A 21615-nucleotide genomic window follows, 5' to 3' on the forward strand; every position below is an offset into this window, starting at 1 on the left:
GTCCTAGTGGACAGCAGGATGACCATGAGCCAGCAGTGTGCCCTTGTGGCCAAGAAGGCCAATGGCATCCTGGGGTGTATTAGAAGGGGTGTGGTTAGCAGGTCAAGAGAGGTTCTCCTCCCCCTCTACGCTGCCCTGGTGAGGCCGCATCTGGAATATTGTGTCCAGTTCTGGGCCCCTCAGTTCAAGAAGGACAGGGAACTGCTAGAGAGAGTCCAGCGCAGAGCCACGAAGATGATTAAAGGGGTGGAACATCTCCCTTCTGAGGAGAGGCTGAGGGAGCTGGGTCTCTTTAGCTTGGAGAAGAGGAGACTGAGGGGGGACCTCATTAATGTTTATAAATATGTAAAGGGCAAGTGTCATGAGGATGGAGCCAGGCTCTTCTCAGTGACATCCCTTGACAGGACAAGGGGCAACGGGTGCAAGCTGGAACACAGGAGGTTCCATGTAAATATGAGGAAAAACTTCTTTACGGTGAGGGTGACCGAACACTGGCACAGGCTGCCCAGAGAGGGTGTGGAGTCTCCTTCTCTGGAGACATTCAAAACCCGCCTGGACGCGTTCCTGTGTGACATGATCCAGGTAATCCTGCCCCGGCAGGGGGATTGGACTAGATGATCTTTCGAGGTCCCTTCCAATCCCTGACATTCTGTGATTCTGTGATTAAACAGTATTCTCAAGCAACTATTTTTCATCAAAATCACTTTTCAGATCCTCAATTCAGGCATGTGATACACACTCACCAATAAGGTTACATAGTACCTTGTGAACCAAACATACCGGTTCCTTCCCCACCCCACCAATACTGCAGTTTCAGTACAGATACCCCCAGCCAGGGAAGTGGAAAGCACTAAAACAGCTTCCGAAACCACACAGATAACAAGCAAAATCCTATCAGTCAGTGTTAAAGGGTTTTGTGTCGCAGTAAACCATACATTTTTGTTTTGGTTTAATATTAATGTATTTATATATTGCTAGTGCAATTTGTTGAAGCTGTTTCCTTGCTTGCAGAAGCTTGGGTTTAGCAAATATTGGCTGGTTAACTCTGTGGTTACTTAGCAACCCTAATTGGATTTCAAATTGGAGATTTTGTTTTGGAAATATTACCTGTATCACTTAGCGCTGCGAAATAAGTTCCCACCTTCATCATGCAGATAAACCCAATCAGCAGCCCTCAATTCACAGCAGTTTCATCTTGTTTACATGCTTCTACCACAAGAACTGACACCTTCGCTCCTCCCCTGGCCAAGACCTTCAATCTTTCACCAATAGTTGGAAAACCAAGACCAGCACAAGCTCCTGCTGCAGACACCAGCTCGAGTGGCCTCCATGGCAGCCCCATGGTGACACTGGCCCTGTCCCCATGCAGGATGGCATTCCTGCAAGCTTGGCATGTCCCAGCTCAGCTGCTGGGCACATTTGAGGTGGCTCCAGACTAGACAAACGGAGCTTAAATGGTGCTGCTGGGCCACTGGCAGAGGGTGTGTGGGTAGAGATCCCAGCTGAGGATGGTCAGAGCAATGAAGGTGCACCCAAGGCCCTGGCACTGTGGCTGCTTTGCTGGTCCCCTGCCTGCTACAGTCCACCAGCCACTCCACACCCATCAAAGACGACCAAGAGAGGCAAGGAGACCTTCTGATGTAGCCCATAAAAGGACATCAGCTCCAGCAGCTTGGGACCTCTGCCCAGGACTTCTCTTATTATCAGCTCTGCAGGCTCTCTGACTTGGGTGCACCAGAATCACCCATCCCTCCAGCTGAAGACCTCCTCCAAAACTGGGGTGAGTGTTTTGGAGCAAACTGTTTACCAGTCAAACAAATGCCATCTGAGCCACACTGAATCCAGTTTCATTTTTCAACGGCTTGGAGGTTTCCAGCCCTGATGCCAGCCCAAGTTTAGGCTGGCAGATTAAGCCTGGGAAATGAGATGCAGACTATCTAGACCCTGTCCCAAAAGACGAAAGCATTTCACCTCTCGGTAACTCTATACACCCTCGAGACTAACCGAGGAGATGCAGGAACTTCCTGGTCTGGCTTGGGCTACTCCTTCACAATAACAAGGTCCTCTCCAGGAGCTTCAGTGAGAAACTCGAAGGCAGGGGAAGATCAAATGAAAGGAGAAACAAAATCATCTCCATTGAGCCCTCTCATTTTGAGGCAGGCCAGGAAAATGCGGTGGATAGCTTCTTGGTGTTGGAAGCAAGTCTGGTGGTGACCACACGTTAATGAATCACAGAATCACAGAATCACTGAGGTTGGAAGAGCCCTCTGGGATCATCGAGTCCAACCATTGCCCTGACACCACCATGGCAACTAGACCAGGGCACTAAGTGCCATGTCCAGTCTTTTCTTAAACCCCTCCAGAGATGGTGACTCCACCACCTCCCTGGGCAGCCCCTTCCAATGGTTAATGACCCTTGCTGAGAAGAAAGGGCTGTTTCCTTCAGGTGGAACTAGACCATGTATTTAGAGAGGAAACAGGCAGGAAAACACAGTGTTATTCTGCTGAAAATTTAAATGAGAGTAGATTTATTTTGTCTCTGTTCCAATTCTCAGGAGATGGTGTTGACTTACGTGTTGGAAAACCAAACCCTGCAACCAGCAACTCTGAATTGTTGTATTAAACCTGCCACCTCCCCCTAAAGCCCTCAAGCAAACAAAACTCTGACGGAAGCTGCTGATTTGTTCTTGGCTCAAACCCCAATCTGTTTGTCAGGTTCCAGATGCATTTTCCAGCGGTTGAGGGTTTTTCTGTTGTTGCTGGATGATTTTAGCAAACGAAATATTGAAGAAGAGCAGATCTGAAAGTAAAAACATTTCTCCGATAAAACTCAGGTTTCTACTGAAAATTGTCAGGGAGTTTTCAAGCAGGATTAAGCTACAATTATACAGGATCTATTGGAACCGAGCATTAAAGAGCGTGCTGAATAGAAATGTTGTTGTGCTCTGTTTGAACACCCACAACCCAAAGAACATCCTTTATCTCGAAACGCACGTTCCTTTTACCTCCTGTGATTAATTCAAACCCACTGCTCCGTTCCAGCGGAGGCTTTTGCGCCGTGTGATATCTGCCAGCCCATCTCCCTGCGCTGAGCCCTTCAGCCTACCTCGACAGCTACTATTTTAAGATCTTAAAATGACATGAAAAACAAAACGTTACGAGAATGAGCGAGGCTCTCGGCGTCAACGCCGCCTTGACGACCCTATCAGCATTCAGCTCGGCTTCCCAATGACCCCGATCGGCAACGATGTTCAATATATTCCCACAATTAAACAACATTTGAACTTGTGTTAATAGCAATAGAACAATTATCTGCGAGAGCCAGCCACTGAGTAAGCAAGATGTATCATCAAGAGTCAATCTCGGTGCAAATAAAGACTTACCCTGACAAAGGAAAGGGAGGGAAAGCTTCAACAGAAGGGATAAAGATCCTTCACTTCACTAGTGGCACCATAAAATCGGCATGTGAACAATATATTGAATGGCAGAAGCAAATATCTACTGGAATTTAAGCAGCGTTTGGTTGCTTAATTGTAAACCTTACTGACTATTTCCACTGAAAAAAGAAATGTTTAATATTCTGAGACTGTAAAGAGACATTTGCCTGGTCCTGGTATCAAAAAATATTCTTATAACGTTAGGGCTTTGTGTGGGAAATGCAGAAGGAGCACAACAATGGGGGAAGGCTTTTAAGGGCCTGAATTTATTCTTACAGCTTGATGAAAGAGATATTCATTATATTTCAGGAAAATTTAGAAATAAATGAGTACGGGGCTTACTTAAAAGGAAATTTCCCCTGGCAGTTTCTCTTTTGTTTCTCACTGAACAAATGTATTCCATACTGATGGGAGGGGCGAAAAGAAACTGTTTTTTGTGGGAGGAAAACCAGAAAGAAGCAGGACAAGCATCCCTTCTCCCGTGTTTTTCCCATTTTTCCCATCTCCTCTGTGCCAACGACAAGAAAAACATTTTCCTCTTGAAAAACAAGGAGCAGAGGAAAAGGACCATGGTTTGCCCAACCTGCCAGAGCTGTCTCAGGCGTGAATCTGTGACAGAAATACTGAGAGGACGTCGGAAAACTTTTGATCAGAGCTTTTGAAGGAGGAAAGTTGTGCTCGTGGAGAGCCCCTGCGGCTCCTTCCAGATGGGAGAGCACGAGCAGGAGCCTGGTGCTGCGTTCGCGTGGCATCGCCTGCCCAACTGGGATGTCTGCCTCTGGTGTGAGACAGGAGAGGTTTTTCTTATTGCATTTCTCGCTTTTTCTTCTAATAAAGCTCATTGTTCATTCCCAGCTGAAAGGAGACATAATAAAAATGATGGCAGGAAATTGGAAGGCTAGCTGGGGTTAAGAGAGACAATAACAAAACTGCTTTTACAGGGTAATCTACAATCCTTTGGTAGCTCAAGCTAAAGAGGGCTTCGAAATCAGCAAGAGAATTAAAAATATTGAGATCAGCTAAAACATTCCGTTCCTTTGCATATCAAAGAGGATACCCACAGGGAGAGATTTGCTGCTATGGAGTCATTTCCACCGCTTTTTACCGTAAAAATGAAAGCGTTTGGTGCTTCTCCCCCCTTCCTTTAGCACTGCACAAGGGGAAATTACCTTTCTGTGCTCCTTAAAAAAGCTCCACCTAATGCAAACAGCGATGCCAGTTACACCCCGGGGGCTGCGCCTGGGCGCGGGGGGAACAGGTCTGCAATGCATTAGCCATGTCAGAGAGCTGAGAGACAACGGGTGGAGAGAGGGAAGGGCGAATCTGCCTGGGAAAACAGCTGACAAGCCTGAGTCCCGCAGCTCAGCTCAGCCCAGAGCTAACCCAGGGTTTTTCAGCCCGGTCCGAGCCAGCCCAGTTGCCCGCTGCTGGGTCTGCGGTGTGTGCTGGCAGCCAAGGCAGCGGTGCCATGCTGCATTACATGCCACGTAGCCAGGCACAGGAGGAGGTGAGCTTTCTTCTAGAAAGCTCGTTCCCAAAGAAATACAGGGCTGAATGCAAAGAAAATGTGCCCCGAGTGCTGCAGTGGGGGATTTAGGGATGATGGAGCGTGAAAAGCATCACAGAATTCACCAGCAGTGGGCTGAGTGCCCGGTTCACACTCATTTCAGCTTGGAAAAAAACCTTTTAGGGGTTCTTCTGAACTCCCTGAAAGCCAGGCAGGAGCATGTGCACGCGCAGGATTGCACCAGGTCTGTGAGAACGATCCAGAGAAGCTGTATTAATAAATTGGATAAAATTAAATACAACTCCTCCATAAGCAAACCCTTCCCTCCCTTGCTCCAGACCAGCCACAATCTCTCTTCTTTTACTTTTCCTCGCTGAAACCCTGTTTTTTTCAGCAAAGCCCTGTTGGAAAACAAGCTTTGTTCCAGGGAACAGTTAATTCCCTGGCAGGAGTGGAAGATTTGGGGCGCGGGGCACCTATTTCTGCCGCGAAATTGCAGAATTCCTCCGAATCCTGTGTCAGGAAGCTGGCTGGAAGCCCTCAGCTTGGCTGCTCTCCAGTAGCCCTTCCCTAATCCATGACTTCACCCTCTTGTTTTCTCCTCTTCTTTCCTGTCCTGCTTCTCATCTCCTGCTTTTGGGATCTGGTGATCAGCGAGCTCTGGGGCCAGCTCCGCTGCACGGCTCCGGCACGGCACGGCACGGCTGGGGGGGGGTGCCCTGAGCCCCCGAATTCGGCACAGCCCGGGGGGCAGGACGCCGGCCAGATGCTGCCACTGGGACGCAGGAACCCGTGGGACTCGGCGAGCCCCAAATGAATCACGCAGCACGTACTTTACCCATATAAAAGACGAGCTGAACGCCGATGCCACGCGCTGATATAAAACAGACAGCCCCTGTGTATCAATGGGAATTCAAGCTCATAAACATGTTGCCTCTGCATGGCGCAGCTGCCCCGACTCCCTTTGTATCTCTATCCCTGCTAATAACTAAAATTGACTTAAAAAAAAGAGCTGCGGAGAGACGGCTGCTGCCTGCTCCGTGCCGAGCCAGCGTGCTCCCCCCTCGGCCCATCCAGCCCCGACGTGTCTGCGCTGCGGTGGGTTGCGAGGGGAAAAGGGGTTCGTGTGTGGGCTGAGCGGGGCTCAAGTCTGCCCCGTGCAACCTTCCCATCTAGGATGGTGACTGCAACTGCCACAATTTGGTCTCAAAGCATCCAGATGGGGCTTGGGAACCTTGAGATGTGCTCCTCCAACGTGGGGTAGGAGGTAGCAGGGTAGGTCCTGCTCGACACGTCCATGAAGGGGGCCTACAGGAAAGCTGGAGAGGGGCTTTTTACAAGGGCATGGAGTGATGGGATGAGGGGGAACGGTTTTAATCTGAAAGAGGGGAGATTGAGATGAGATATAAGGAAGAAATTCTTTGCTGTGAGGGTGGTGAGACCCTGGCCCAGGTTGCCCAGAGAAGCTGTGACTGCCCCCTCCCTGGCAGTGTTCAAGGCCAGGTTGGATGGGGCTTGGAGCAACCTGGTCTGGTGGAAGGTGTCCCTGCCTGTGGCAGGGGGTTGGAACTAGATGGCCTTTAAGGTCCCTTCCAACCCAAACCAGTCTGTTATTCTATGATAGGATTCTATGAACAACAGCTTCATTCCTATTAATGGCTGGCCCATAGGGGTTCAAGGCAGCTTTGCCATGGCAAGGGGGTGAGAGGGAACAAGGCTGGACTTGTGGCAGGCTCCTTGGTCTTTTGGACACACTCATGCTGTCCTCAAGGCCAGGCATCTCTGCCAGGGGAGTGTCTCGGTTCGCTCCAGAGCAAAGACAAAGTCCCCGCTTTGAGCCAGGAGCGAGCCCAACCAGGACTGTACCTTTCAGGTCCGTGCCCACCCCGCAAAGCCCCTCGAGAAAGTGTGAAGCAAGCAGGTGGGCACCTCGATGCACCCGGCTGCTCCTCAGACCTTGGAGGAGGTACAGCCAAGCTCTGTTTCTTCCCCGAGTCCTTCTGCTCTCCCTGGTTTAGCCGTCCTCCCCCTCCAGCCCATGCACGCAGAGCACTGCCGCCACTTCTGTTTTACTGTCCCCAGAGACTGCTCTGCACCAATTCTGCAGCCATCACGGAGAGACGCTAATTAAATTGTTCGAAAAGCCAATAAAAATGCTTTATGAGAGTGTCTGTCATTGGCAAAGGTTTAGGGAAGAAAATTAGGCTGCTCCAAAAGCACAAAAAAAAAAAAGTCCTTCCTCCCTCATTAGACACTTGATGTCCTCTATTGTAAACAGTTTCTGGGTGCTGCAAATCGCAACGGGTCCGGTGGGACCAGTTTCCCAGTGCAGGGCTGATGGAGAGGGCAAAGGACTTTTTTGGTGAGTGCTTTCATAGAATCACAGAACCACAGACTGGTTTGGGTTGGAAGGGACCTTAAAGCCCATCCAGTTCCAACCCCCTGCCACGGGCAGGGACACCTTCCACCAGACCAGGTTGCTCCAAGCCCCATCCAACCTGGCCTTGAACACTGCCAGGGAGGGGGCAGCCACAGCTTCTCTGGGCAATCTGTTTCCCCTCTCCCTGCTCTGAATGACAACACTCTCCGGCACAAGCTGGGACGGACAAACCAGAGCAGTTTATAGATTTTCTCATTCCCCAGCCAGCGCCAGAGAGTATCAGTAATGCGACCAATTAAGAGGATTAAAAGCTGTATTTTTTTTATATTTTTTTTTAATGACAGCAGCGCTGCCAGGTCCTATGGCTGTGATCAAGGTCCCCACGCTGCCCTTGTCCCAGACAACCCAGGGATTGATTCATAAAGGGGATTATCACTCCGCACCGCTCCCCCAGCTCCCAGCGATGTACACGGCACAGCGAAAGAGGCCAAGGTCTCCTGTAGGTGTTCACAACCGCATGTTCGATCTCATTTTCCACCTCCCGTGCCCCAAAGGACGTACAATTATTTACACACAGCGGAGGAGCGTCTCCGAGGATGCCCGTCACCGTCGCGTGCTCAGGCCCTTGGCATGCAGATGGAGTTGCCTATTGCTTGGCTGGCTGGGGAGGGGGGATTTCTGAGCCACGCTGGGAAGACTTAAGAAAAACAAATATCACGAGGCTTATGATGTAAATACTACAAGCAGGCCAAATGCTCTGTGATTTCTCTTAATTATGCAAATAGGAAAGAGAAGAAACTGTCAGGGAGCATATTTTCCAACCAGAGCAGGGAGCACTGGTGCAGAAGCATCTGCAAGCACGACACGGGTCTGCAGCATGGAAGCCAAAAGCATCACCCCGTACCTATGAGGCATCCTACACCCGGCCGAGGTTTCCGCCCCGCTGCTCGCCACCGAGGCCCCAGAACGAGCCAGGGCCTCCCGTGGGCCCTGTTGGTTCAGCCCGTGTGGGGCCGAGCAGGGGGGTCCCCAGCTGCTCACCCAGGGCATCCCAGTAGGAGATGGGAGAGAAAGAGACTCTCTGGGAAGCTGTGCTTCATCTCAGAGGGGTTTCAGCTTGTTCTCTGTGGGAACTGGGATGCGAGGTCGCCCCTTTGAATCTTCCGGGAGAAGCTGCTGAAATCAAGCTGACTGCTGAAGGCCTTTGTTCAGCGGATCTCCTGCTAGCTGCGACTCTTGTTTTATTTCAAAGACTCAGCAATTTGGATTGGTTTAACCTTTTCCAGGTTTCCTTTGCACAACAGCAGAGATGAGCTCTAAAGCCTCTCCAAGAGCACGGGTGGAAGCAGGAGACCGGGGAGGAGGGAGAAGGAACGACGTAAAGCCGAAGGAGCCGATGCTGTCATTGCCAGACGTGATTTGCTTGCCAAAGCCTATCAATACCTTCTGCTCAGGCAGAGCAGAGCTGCGAGAAGCGAGGCTGCACGCCCTGACCCTGAACACAGGCAGCTGCAGTGCTGTGGGGCCACGGTAGCCCCGTGGGGCCACCCAAAGCCACGCTGGGCACCGAGCAACACCGGAGGTGGCAGAACAGGCAACAAGGAGACCAACGAACCCCAGTGGGGTATAAGAAGGAAAAAACCCCAAACGCCAGCTCTCCATCAGATGGGGCGGTACGGCGTCGGCCAGGGCATCCCACCACCCCATTGACATCTCTGCCCCCTCTTACAGATGCAAACCTCAGCCCCGAAGCCCATCTCCATCTCAGGGCTGTGCGGGTGCACGTGCCACCGCGTTCGCTGCCTCCCCCCGAGGAGCTGAACCGCACTCCGGCCCCGCTGCGTGGAGCGTGAGGCTGGAAGCGCCCCGAAGAGCAGGGGAGAGGCGATTTCTTAGCGTTTCTTTGATGTTAAAACAACAAAGGCGGGTGCACGGAGAGAAAGGTAATCTAAATGCCGGTGAACAGCAGGCTGCATTTCAAAAGCAACATCAATAGCTTTGAAAATCAATTTTCAAGGAAGCAAACTGCTCTTCCTGGGCTCCTCCAGCACCCCGAGTCCTGCCCCTCCGCTTTCAAAGTCTCTGGGAGGTGTTTCTGCCCAGGCTGGATGCAGCCCCGGCTCCCTGGGAGTAGGGGGAGCGGGGCGGGAGGCTTGGGCTGCTCCGGCGTGTGAGCTGGGCTGACGCCTGCTTAGCAAAGGCAAGAGAAGGGGTAAGAATTATTGCGGGGTCACAGAATCACAGAATCAATGAGGTTGGAAGAGCCCTCTGGGATCATCGAGTCCAACCATTGCCCTCACACCACCATGGCAACTAGACCATGGCACTAAGTGCTCCAGGCTTTTCTTAAACCCCTCCAGAGATGGTGACTCCACCACCTCCCTGGGCAGCCCCTTCCAATGGCTAATGACCCTTGCTGAGAAGAAATGCTTCCTAATGTCCAACCTGAACCTCCCCTGGCGAAGCTTGAGGCTGCGTCCTCTTGTCCCATCGCTCGTTGCCTGGGAGAAGAGGCCGACTCCCACTGCGCTACAACCTCCCTTCAGGTAGTTGTAGACTGCACTAAGGTCACCTCTGAGCCTCCTCTTCTCCAGGCTAAACACCCCCAGCTCCCTCAGCCGTTCCTCGTAGGTCACATCACCCTCCCGGCCCCAAGGTGCACGGGGAAACCTGGTAAATTATTTACAGAGTGGATGTGAGCGGGATTCTTTGTAGAGGGAAAGAAGGGGACCAAGGAGGGAGAAGGGAGGAGACCCCTGGCCCCCCCGGGGCACACGGCCACCGCCGCCGTAACAACGCGGCTCTCCCCAGCATCGCAGCGGGATTGTTTCCTTGTCTGGATTTCCATAATGAGGAAAGCCACAGCTTTTGTGTTTTAACCAAAGCAACAATTCTGCACGCCCAGGACTCCCGGAGCTGGGGCTTAGGAACAAGCAGTGAATGCTTTTACTACCTACACGTTCGTTAGCGCTCGCTCACATCCCATCCTGCAGATCCACCTTAATGGGATTGTTTATTTTGGAACAGTTCCTTGAAAGAAAAAAAAAAATAAAAGAGCTGTTTATGTGTCAATGTTTTCTAAGCAAAATATTTTGATTAGTTTGATTTATTTGCAATACTCATCTGTGCACTCTTTTAAAATCAGACGCAATTAACACAAAAGGAGCGAGATCTCGCCGTTGTTTCTTGAGATCGTGAAATGCTTCAGCTCTACTTCTTCATCTGCTAAACATTAATACATGAAAATAATCCGCCCCTCCCTCCATTGCATGTTTGCTTTTAAAAATCACCAGTAAGCTTAAAAAAAAGCCGCCTGGAGCTGCGCAGCTCAGCCCCAGGGACCTCCCCTTGCCCAGCTCCCACACCTCGGTGAGGACGCTCAGCCAGGTTTACGATCACCCAAATGCATTTGTGTTTTGGTGGTTTATTCTTTTGATTTCCATGCAGAGCAGCCTGTTCCAGCTCCTCATAACAAAGACAATTATGCTAACTTTATTGGATTTGCATTCAGAGCTGATTTGTCAGAATTTTATATTGGTTCTGGGAGATGGAAGGGGAGGAAGAAATGGTGCATTTGCTTTTCATGAGTACAGAAAAAGAAAAAAAAAAAAAAAAAGGTATAAAATTCATCTCTGTTTCACAGTCTCCTCCAGCCAAGCCCCTTCTCGGCGCACAGACCCACTGACGCTGCTTGTAACCCTCGAACCCCGCTGCAGTGCAAACACCGGCAGCCCACGACTAAGGACAAGGAAAATGGGGTATGAAAGGTTGCAAATTGTCAGTGGTTTTGTCCTGCCAGCTCTGGGGAAGAAGTCAAGGCGCAGAGCTGAATGCCCCCAGCCCTTCTGACGCGGCGCAGCACGTTGGACAAGGGGAGCTGGCCTTCAAACAACTTGGTGTCTGAGGCAAGGAAACAGCTCAGGCTCGTGGCCAGCAGGTGGAGGGAGGGGATTCTGCCCCTCTGCCCCGCTCTCGTGAGACCCCCCTGCAGTGCTGCATCCAGCTCTGGGGCCCCCAACAGAAGAAGGACACGGAGCTGTTGGAGCGAGTCCAGAGGAGGCCACGGAGATGCTCAGAGGGCTGGAGCCCCTCTGCTATGGAGACAGGCTGAGAGAGCTGGGGCTGTTCAGCCTGGAGAAGAGAAGGCTCCGGGGAGACCTTCTAGCACCTTCCAGTGCCTGAAGGGGCTACAGGAAAGCTGGAGAGGGGCTTTTTACAAGAGCATGGAGTGACAGGACGAGGAGGAACGGTTTTAAACTGAAAGAGGGGAGATTGAGATGAGATATTAGGAAGAAATTCTTTGCTGTGAGGGTGGTGAGACCCTGGCCCAGGTTGCCCAGAGAAGCTGTGGCTGCCCCCTCCCTGGCAGTGTTCAAGGCCAGGTTGGATGGGGTTTGGAGCAACCTGGTCTGGTGGAAGGTGTCCCTGCCCGTGGCAGGGGGGTTGGAACCGGATGGTCTTTAAGGTCCCTTCCAACCCAAACCAGTCTGTGGTTCTGTGATTCTAAGACAAAAGATTCAGGACTTTGTGCACATTACGTGGTAAAGATGTAAACATGGCAAGGCCACCTCTAAGTACACACCTACAAATAAATAACAAATAAAGGCTGGTCCAGGATTTCATACCCACCTATTCCCTGCCTGGGCTCCCACTGCTGCACTGCAATTCTGCGCCAGAGCTGCTAAACCTCATCCAGGCACCACAAACCCATAACCACCCCCTTCCCGGAGCAGACAGGCTGGTAGCCCACGGGCCTGGAGAGCATGTCAGGACTGCTCTTGTCCTCTTGAAAAGGGCTGGAGGGTGGTTTTGCATTGTCTGCCAGAAAGGCTTGTCCTTGGAGGGGAGTGATGCTGAAGCCAGAAAAAACGCCAGTTGGCCAGGAGATGGGAAAGGTGGAGGGAAAGGGAATCACAGAATCACAGAATCAATCAGGTTGGAAGAGCCCTCTGGGATCATCGAGTCCAACCATTGCCCTGACACCACCACGGCAACTAGACCATGGCACTAAGTGCCATGTCCAGTCTTTTCTTAAACACATCCAGAGATGGTGACTCCACCACCTCCCTGGGCAGCCCCTTCCAATGGCTAATGACCCTTGCTGAGAAGAAACGGTGGGAGAGAACAGGGAACAGCTCTAGGAAGTTTTTTAAAAAAACCCTCCAGCCAATCTCCAGCCGAACTGGTCTTCTACAACCCACCCACCATCCACCACCTGCACAAAGCACTTCTTGAAACACAGTTAATGTAATGTATCATCTTGCTGTGTCCCACCTCCACCCACCAAGGAAGCCCGCAGCTCTTTGACGAACGCAGGTATTTCCTAATCAATTTGCTGACTTTCACACAAATCCCATTTTGCTTTATTTTCCTTTTTACACTCCCAAGGCCCCTATACGCCGTTTGCACATAACCTCGCTGTGCATTTCCCGATGCCATCCCAGCAGTCTCCATGGCAACCCAGCCCATCACAAGCCACGAGGTCACCTCAGCAAACTGGGAACGGTCGGTGTCGGTGCTGGGGGGATGGCACGCGGGGAACAGCAACACAGCTCCTTCCTTGGGCTCGCTACTGGGTGATCCTCACACAAAAAGTCTTTGCTGGCTCTCCAAAGGCACGTGCACGCTCAGTTTTTGCAGAAACTTGGTGGGAACTGGGTGTTTGCCTCCTTCTCTTCCAGCATATCGTACATATCAAAGAAAGAAGCGGTTTTAAAAGAAATACACCACTGGGTTTGCTTTTTTTTCCTCCACAAGTAGATCTCTTCCACCTGCACTTCGTCCAGATGTTGTGTGCATGACTAAGAAGGAATGTTTTCATTGTCTCCTTGTTATGGGCTCCGTATTTAAAATCACCGTGTTAATTTATTCTGCCTTCTCGATGCCTACTAGTAATTGTAAAACATCAATATTTTTTCAGACTGTCCCATGTTTCTTACTCCAATTCCAAGCAAGTGATGGAGGGTTATCTTTTTTTCGTGACTATTAGGGGTAAAAGCTCGTGCCTATAAAAAATGCTGGTCTGCAGCAAGAGAAACGACCCACAAAGCCAAATAACGCATGCCAGAGCCTGGGAAACCCTCTCCTCAAGCTCCCCTACGTGTTCCTGGCATCATGAACGATTGCAGAGGGCCGTGCTGGCACCCTGGCAGCACGGGATGGATGTCACACACCCAGCCAAGGCGCACTACTGGTGCCCCCGTGTCCTGCCATGCTGCTCCTGAGAGCCCCGTGCTGCTGCTCCCCACGCCACGTGCGGGATCCGGGATGCCTTATGGCCGCTGTCAAACCCAGACACAGACTCACAGACTGGTTTGGGTTGGAAGGGACCTTAAAGCCCATCTAGTTCCAACCCCCTGCCACGGGCAGGGACACCTTCCACCAGACCAGGTTGCTCCAAGCCCCATCCAGCCTGGCCTTGAACACTGCCAGGGAGGGGGCAGCCACAGCTTCTCTGGGCAACCTGGGCCAGGGTCTCACCACCCTCACAGCAAAGAAGTTCTTCCTCAGATCTCATCTCAATCTCTCCTCTTTCAGTTTAAAACTGTTCCCCCTCATCCCATCACTCCATGCCCTTGTAAAAAGCCCCTCTCCCGCTTTCCTGTAGCCCCTTCAGGCACTGGAAGGTGCTAGAAGGTCTCCCTGGAGCCTTCTCTTCTCCAGGCTGAACAGCCCCAGCTCTCTCAGCCTGTCTCCAGAGCAGAGGGGCTCCAGCCCTCTGAGCATCTCCGTGGCCTCCTCTGGACTCGCTCCAACAGCTCCATGTCCTTCTTATGTTGGGGGCCCCAGAGCTGGACGCATCTTTCCTGGTGCTGCCCGTGCTTGGTCAGCGTCACCTCCTGCGTGTGTGCCGGGACAGCCGGCAGCGCAGCCGCTGCTCCACCAGCACCTGCAAGCGCGAAGGGCTGCTGGGAAGAGAGAAGCGCGCGAGCTCTCACAATAAACCCACAAAAGCTCTCACTGTGCATGACAATCAGTCATAAACCCCGGCTCTAACCCTTCCCGGTTAGACGGTTGTAACTAATCTGGGCTCTCCCTCTTCCCTCCGCAGGAGCGATTCTTCACGGGGCCTTTTTCAGCTCAGTCCCGAAATAAGGCATGTTCGAGCTGCTGCCAGACGAGGATGATTTTTTCCCCCATTTGCACTGTCACAGCGAAGCTGAACACAGATGAATTGATCCCTTCAGAGATCACTGGGCCTCTTTTAAGCAGCTTATGATGCCCTGTGTGCTTTCTGCACTTGGTGGAACACCCAGATTGACTCATTTTGCAGTACTTGGACCGCGGGGAGCATGGAGACACCACCGAAACCCAGAGGAACTCTAACACTGAGAGATTTCCTGCAGCAGATTTACATCCCGCTGGCATCTGACTTTTTAGATATTTCCATTATTGCCAAAGCGAGGCAGTGAAATACCACAACTCAGGTGCCAAGCACGCACAAGATAAGCTTAAAAAATGCGACTTTTTTTTAAAAAAAATACCAGACTGGGTTCCTCTTGTTTGCTCTCTGGTGCCAGAGCATCCAGACTGCCCGTGGACAAGACCTTCTCCAGACCCACAGGCAGCCAAAGCATTCCTGCGCTTAGCTCCATCCATGAAACCTCGAGCTCCATGGCTGGGCACGCAATGAAGCACGCTACCGGCACACAGCTTAGGAGACTCCCTGGACAAAGACAGAGAAGGATGAGGAGCTGCAGAGATGACGGTGCTAATATGCTTTGCAGAGCAAGTCAAGAGAGCAATTCTAGGATATGAAACCAGTGTCACAAAATTAATCAATCAATGAGGTTGGAAGAGCTCTCTGGGATCATCGAGTCCAACTGTTGCCCTGACACCACCATGGCAACTAGACCAGGGCACTAAGTGCCATGGCCAGCCTTTTCTTAAACACCTCCAGAGATGGTGAGTCCACCACCTCCCTGGGCAGCCCCTTCCAATGGCTAATGACCCTTGCTGAGAAGAAATGCTTCCTAATGTCCAAACTGAACCTCCCCTGGCGAAGCTTGAGGAGGTACGTTTGTTCCCATCCCACAGCCAAAACACTTAGCAGAGTGCATGACTCTTCCTCAGTCATTCTCTTGAACTAGTTCCCGTCCCAGCTGGGGCGTTAATGGAAAGGAGGCCAAGCAAATACGCTTAAATAACAGACTGAAAATTATTTAAGTGCACGCTTTAAGGATGGGTTACGGGATACAAGCGAGTGATATGAATCATTAAAGGCCGTGGGTGGATCCTATAGTGGGAATACGCACGGAGGCTGTGCAGCCCACGGGCGTGGGGGCTGAATGCCGTGTACCTGCCCTGCTTCCCCAGAGAGGCAGCCCCGCGGCACCGGGGTGAGCCCACGCCACGCTCCCCTGCTGCGAACAGGGGCTGTGAGCTCCGTGAGAGCCCCCTCGTGCTGCCAAGGCTGAGCCGATAACCCACGACCATCCTACTGTGGTTCTACCAGCTGGTAATGACTGAAAACCAAGATGTTTTTCATAGAATCATAGAACCACAGACTGGTTTAGGTTGGAAGGGACCTTAAAGACCATCTAGTTCCAACCCTCCTGCCACGGGCAGGGACACCTTCCACCAGACCAGGTTGCTCCAAGCCACATCCAACCTGGCCTTGAACACTGCCAGGGAGGGGGCAGCCACAGCTTCTCTGGGCAACCTGGGCCAGGGTCTCACCACCCTCACAGTAAAGAATTTCTTCCTCACATCTCATCTCAATCTCCCCTCTTTCAGTTTAAAACCGTTCCCCCTCGTCCTGTCACTACTTTTCAGCAGGCCCGAGTGGAGCAGTCTGAGTTTTGGGAAAGGACCCGGTCTGCAAAGTAATCAGGTTGCTCTAAGAGGCACAGGAAAGCTTCAGTGGTAAAAAGTATCTCCCTTCTCTTTCAGTAAATATCTATTTCTACAAACATGTGTTTAGTGGTGATTTGGGCGTTCTGGTTTATCCCCACATACCCAAGACGCTGCACCGCACAATCCCTGCTCCAACAGCTGCTACTTGAAGCAGGTGACACACAACATGAGATGACACCCATGCCAAAGGACCTGTCTGAAGGAGCCTCGGGTACAGAAGATCACAGAGTCACAGAATCAACCAGGTTGGAAGAGCCCTCTGGGATCATCGAGTCCAACCATTGCCCTGACACCACCATGTCAACTAGACCAGGGCACTAAGTGCCATGGCCAGTCTTGTCTTAAACCCCTCCAGAGATGGTGACTCCACCACCTCCCTGGGCAGCCCCTTCCAATGGCTAATGACCCTTGCTGAGAAGAAATGCTTCCTAATGTCCAACCTGAACCTCCCTGGCGAAGCCTGAGGCTGTGTCCTCTTGTGCTATCGCTAGTTGCCTGGGAGAAGAGGACGACTCCCACTGCACTACAACCTCCCTTCAGGTAGTTGTAGACTGCAATAAGGTCACCTCTGAGGACTGTGGAAAGCTCTAGGGGGGATGGATACTCCAGTGGCACCTTGAAATGGGCTGGGTTCATCTTTAAAATCCCTGCAGATGCAGGAGGTTGAAGCAGGGAAGGGGAAAAGTTTTCCTAGATCTCCGCAAGATCGTACATGCACTTTTATCTTTTCTGGCCTGGGGCACTGCTCCTCTTCGGTTGCTTCAGTACAGTCCCTGTTTCCAGAGGCAATCGCTTCAACAGCTGAGCAAAGCAGCTGCTGGGGAGTTTCTGGGTGCTCTGACTGGCATCCTGCTGCGAGTTTGCTTCTGCAGAGCTCTTTCCAGCTGCTTGCCTGCATTAATGCGAAGGAGTCAACAGTTTGGCTCCACAGTTTATTAAACTTTGCATCTTTGTGAGAAGGTGTGAACCTGTGCTCGACATTAATATACCAAAGCTTTTACATGCCAGGGAAACTACCAGCCATTGAGCACTGAACAGCGGGGGAAAGAGCAGGCTTCACTGTAGGGACGATCATGTGGTGTTGACCAGACAGATGAGCAACGTGTGAGGAACCTCGGCGTTACAGACCCTAATGAGGTCTGGGACAGAGGACTGTCACCTTGATCATCACACGAGGTCTAAGTCAGTACCCGCTCACCCGTTGGCCAAGCCAACAGGGCTCCAGAGGCTTGTCCTAGCGAGGATGAGGCCCAAGGCGTTGCTTCAACAGCTGCTCGATGGCTCACTTACTCATCTCCATGCTTCGCTCCTGCTCTTCCTTCATGACTCAGCTTGCCTTGCTGATGACAGCAGACCGACGACTGTCATGACCCGCAGGCTTGGCTCTCTCCGCACAGCTTGGCATTTTCCAAGTGGGTGTTCTAGGTGTGGGACTCCCTGCTCCAGAAGCACAGCTGATGTGCAAGTGGGCACCGGCCAGATCAAAGTCCCTCTGCTATCTCACGCCTGGATGTACGGATCTGTGGGTTGTTCAGCCATCACTTGGAGCCAAACAGCCTGCCTCATCCTGCCCATCACACCCTGTGAACCACGGCCGGCCCAGGACCCAGCCCCGCCACCCCATGCCAGCATCTCAGAAAGATTATCCGTGCCAGAGCCGTGCCCAAGGAGGGCAGAGCAAGACTAATGAGGATGAGGAGGAATATTGGTGGCTCACCAGGCAGAGGCATGAGCAGTAGAGAGGCAAGGAGAAACAAGGCTTTTCAGAGGAAGCAAGGAGGCACACACAGTGCACACAGGAATAAAAGCCGCATCGGAGAAAGAAAACAACGTGTGCCATCCAGGGCTGATAACAGCATTGAAACACCTGCAGCCTCCTCCTTTGGAGCCCAAGAGCTTGCATGGCTCGGGGAGAGGGCTCTGTGTTGGATACAGCTGGCTGGAGGTGGGTGAAGGACACGCTGCCGCCCTTGATGTTCAAAAAGAAGGATGGCAGAGCTGGCTGGAGCTGGCCCACGTCACCCCCAGGCTGTGGGATGCGCCAGTGGGAATGGCTGAGCAGAGCACAGACGCTCACCTTGATGTTTCCAGGCTGGAAGGATCCTTCTGATTTCCCTGTTGGGAAATCCAAGTCCCAGGATCAGTTTATCACTTGCAAACCCAATTTGTTGCTCTCCTCATCTCTCTGGTACAGGCCAAGCATGGAGATGCCACCATTTTATCAGCAAAACCAGAGCAGAGATAGCAAGACGTCCTTTGGTGAAATGGTAACTCAGCTGTGGCTGGGAGGAGGAGTTTAGCCTGGAGAAGAGGAGGCTCAGAGGTGACCTTAGTGCAGTCTACAACTACCTGAAGGGAGGTTGTAGCGCAGTGGGAGTCGGCCTCTTCTCCCAGGCAACTAGTGATAGGACAAGAGGACACAGCCTCAAGCTTGGCCAGGGGAGGTTCAGGTTGGACATTAGGAAGCATTTCTTCTCAGAAAGGGTTATTAGCCATTGGAAGGGGCTGCCCAGGGAGGTGGTGGAGTCACCATCTCTGGAGGTGTTTAAAAAAAGATGGACATGGCACTTAGTGCCATGGTCTAGTTGACAGGGTGGTGTCAGGGCAACGGTTGGACTCGATGATCCCAGAGGTCTCTTCCAACCTCATTGATTCTGGGATTCTGTGACCTCCTTAGGGTCTGGAACATGCTCTCAAGATGTAAAAACCAGGTGCCATATAAACATCACATGTTTGTGGGGTATTTTCTATTACACAATGAGAGCTCCTCGGGCTGGCTCAGCACAAACCCAAGGAATGCATCAGCCTTGAGCAACCAGGGTAGGCTGGGAAGCATGGGCTCAAGGTCCTTTCAGTCACGAAGCAGAGACCTTCCCATGCTTCATCTTGCTGCTGGCTCAGCCAAAAGAATCACGCAAGATCCCTGCTGTGTCATGGAGGGCTTTCTTCCCGACTTTTCACACACTGGATTAATTTAATTTCATTTTGGCAGTAGCAATAATAGAGCAAAAATCCATTCTGACAGATGTTCCACATCGAGCCGTGAGGATCTCAGTTGTAACACTTACCATAGGCCTAATTCACTGCTCAGACATTAGTAGGGACTCAAGACAAATAAGGCATCCTAGTGACCAAGAAGGGACAAGGGAGAGGGGAGGGGAAGCAGTCCACGCTGTACAGTCCTTGTGGCAACAACCTCCCATAGCCTGGTTGTTGAAGAGAGAGCTGTAGCCTCCTTCTACAGTCACTGGAGAGAGGTTGGCCTCAGGACCCCTCGGTGGAAGGGCAGGACCATCTGTCAGAGCTGCCTATCTCTGAATAAAGGAGCCCAGAAAACCAGGTTTGCCTGGAAGTCTAACTTTGAGAAGCCTAAAAGTAGGCGAGATGGCTCCATCTTCTACGTAAAGGTCAACCAGATCCTGCAGTGATTTCTCTGCTTTATCCTGACACTACTCTGACTCCCTTTGGTAGCATTTGTGGTGTGAGTCAGGGGATATTCAGACTGATAATTTACACAGTGAGATCTAACAATAACCCTTTCCAACGAGATACCAGCACAGAGCGAGGATGGGATGAGACAGGCGGCTTACTGCCTCCATTGCGTTGTGCTAGTCTTCATTTACACAGTGTTTCATCTGCCTCCCCCGGGTCTGAATTAACGCCTCAGTCTACACTCCCTGGTTATGTTCCATTTCTTTAGAGAAGTGTCTACAACTGAGAGCAAAAATGAAAACTGCTGCTTTGGATGAAATCCTAGAAACACATCCTGGACTCCCTGATGCACCACAAAGCTGCTACGTGCCCAACAAATGACATTCCTCTGCTGTGGGCCACCACAACCTGTAAGGATCATTAAAAATCTGCAACTCATATAGCATATGGGGACCACACCGACTCTACGACTTGTACAAGGATTCCTGCAAGCACAAGAGGACTTGGACCAGAGATTAGGTTCAACGATCATACCAATTTGGTCACACTGCTCCTGGACATTTTCTTGTGACCCACAGACTCTTTTGAAAGTCCACTTCCTGGTGGACCATATACCTTTCCTTAAGTCTTTGACTGAACTGTACCACCGAGAGCTTATTCTGTCCAGTCTTAAGGAAACTATTTGGATCAAAACAGTTTTGCTGATGTTCTGAAATTAAAATTAATGAAAGGTCAGCAGGTAACTACTAGGGCTTCTGCCTGTTTCTCTGTAACAAACCACTTCTGCTTCTCAGATGAGGGCATTTTGGCAACCTTCACAAAGAAACACTGCTCACTCCATCCTCTTCAGCCTCATTTTGCCCAGTCTCTGCTTATAGTAAATGCTTTGGCAGCTTTCATTTCTTTGTCAGCCTAATCAGGTCCCCTGGGAACTAAAAAGGAGGATCAAAGTGAGGTGAGGTGCCAAGGGTTCAGCTTCTCAAGCGGCTCCTCACAGGACCTGTGGAGAAGTCTTCTACAGCCTGATCTTCTAGACATGAGATGAATATAAATCCCAGGAGCTGCTGTTCTTTCAGTGTAACCTCTGAAACGTCCTTTATCTACAGACCAAGCTCTGAGCAGAGAAGGAGAGTGGAGGTTGTGGAGGAAGAAGCTAATCTGAATGTGAATGAAAGGGGTTGGCTGTGCATGTGGTGGACTGAGAGATATAATAAAGGAAGATAAAAAGGGCTGAAGGAGTAATTCTGGTTGTAACGAGAACCTACTTGCTAACTGCATTCTGCACTACTACAGCAGAAGGTGACTCTGGGAAGCCCCACAGGACAGCTCCTGGAAGAGTCAGTGGGAAGAGCTCTGTTGTCTTGGATGAGTATTATGAAGGGGCCGTGCTGGCATTGCTGTTTGTACAAAAACCTGGATGGCTCAGGAGCAGTGAGATGTTGTTTGTGGACAGCTATCCCAGCTGGCTGCTTTCAGTAAACACCTCCTGGGACATAGCAAGAAGATGGGACCATGTGAAGGATGGCCAGGTTTCAGAGAGGTCCTGCTAAGCAATACACCTGGGAGAAATTACTTCACTAACTCTAGAGGTTTGGTCTCTCACAGGCCTCTTGATGTGATCAGCAAAGATCTCTCTGCTCCATCTCTGGCCACTTGCTCCTGGCTAATGGTGCACAGCCTGTACGGGAACAGATGTGCCAGAAGGAGACAGAGGCTAAAAATAAGGCTAATGAAAGCAGTATGTCACATCCATCCTGCTGGCTGATAATGACAGTGTGCAGTACTGCGCTCCTGCCTGCAAGGTGGCACGGATCCAGCGGATGTGAGAAATGCTTGGAGGCCTTCCTGGTGGGATACACCCAAACCGCGACAGGAACCTGCGCTTCCCCCGCAACATTCACACAAAGACCCCTTCTCCCTCCAGGCCTGCTCCATCACCGAAAGCAGCTTGAAGGCAAACTGGTCAGATAAGATGGACTCAAGCGCCAGCTGTCTGCAAAAGG

Source organism: Nyctibius grandis, chromosome 32 (assembly GCF_013368605.1).
Source record: "Nyctibius grandis isolate bNycGra1 chromosome 32, bNycGra1.pri, whole genome shotgun sequence".
In the NCBI taxonomy this organism is placed as follows: Eukaryota; Metazoa; Chordata; class Aves; order Nyctibiiformes; family Nyctibiidae; genus Nyctibius; species Nyctibius grandis.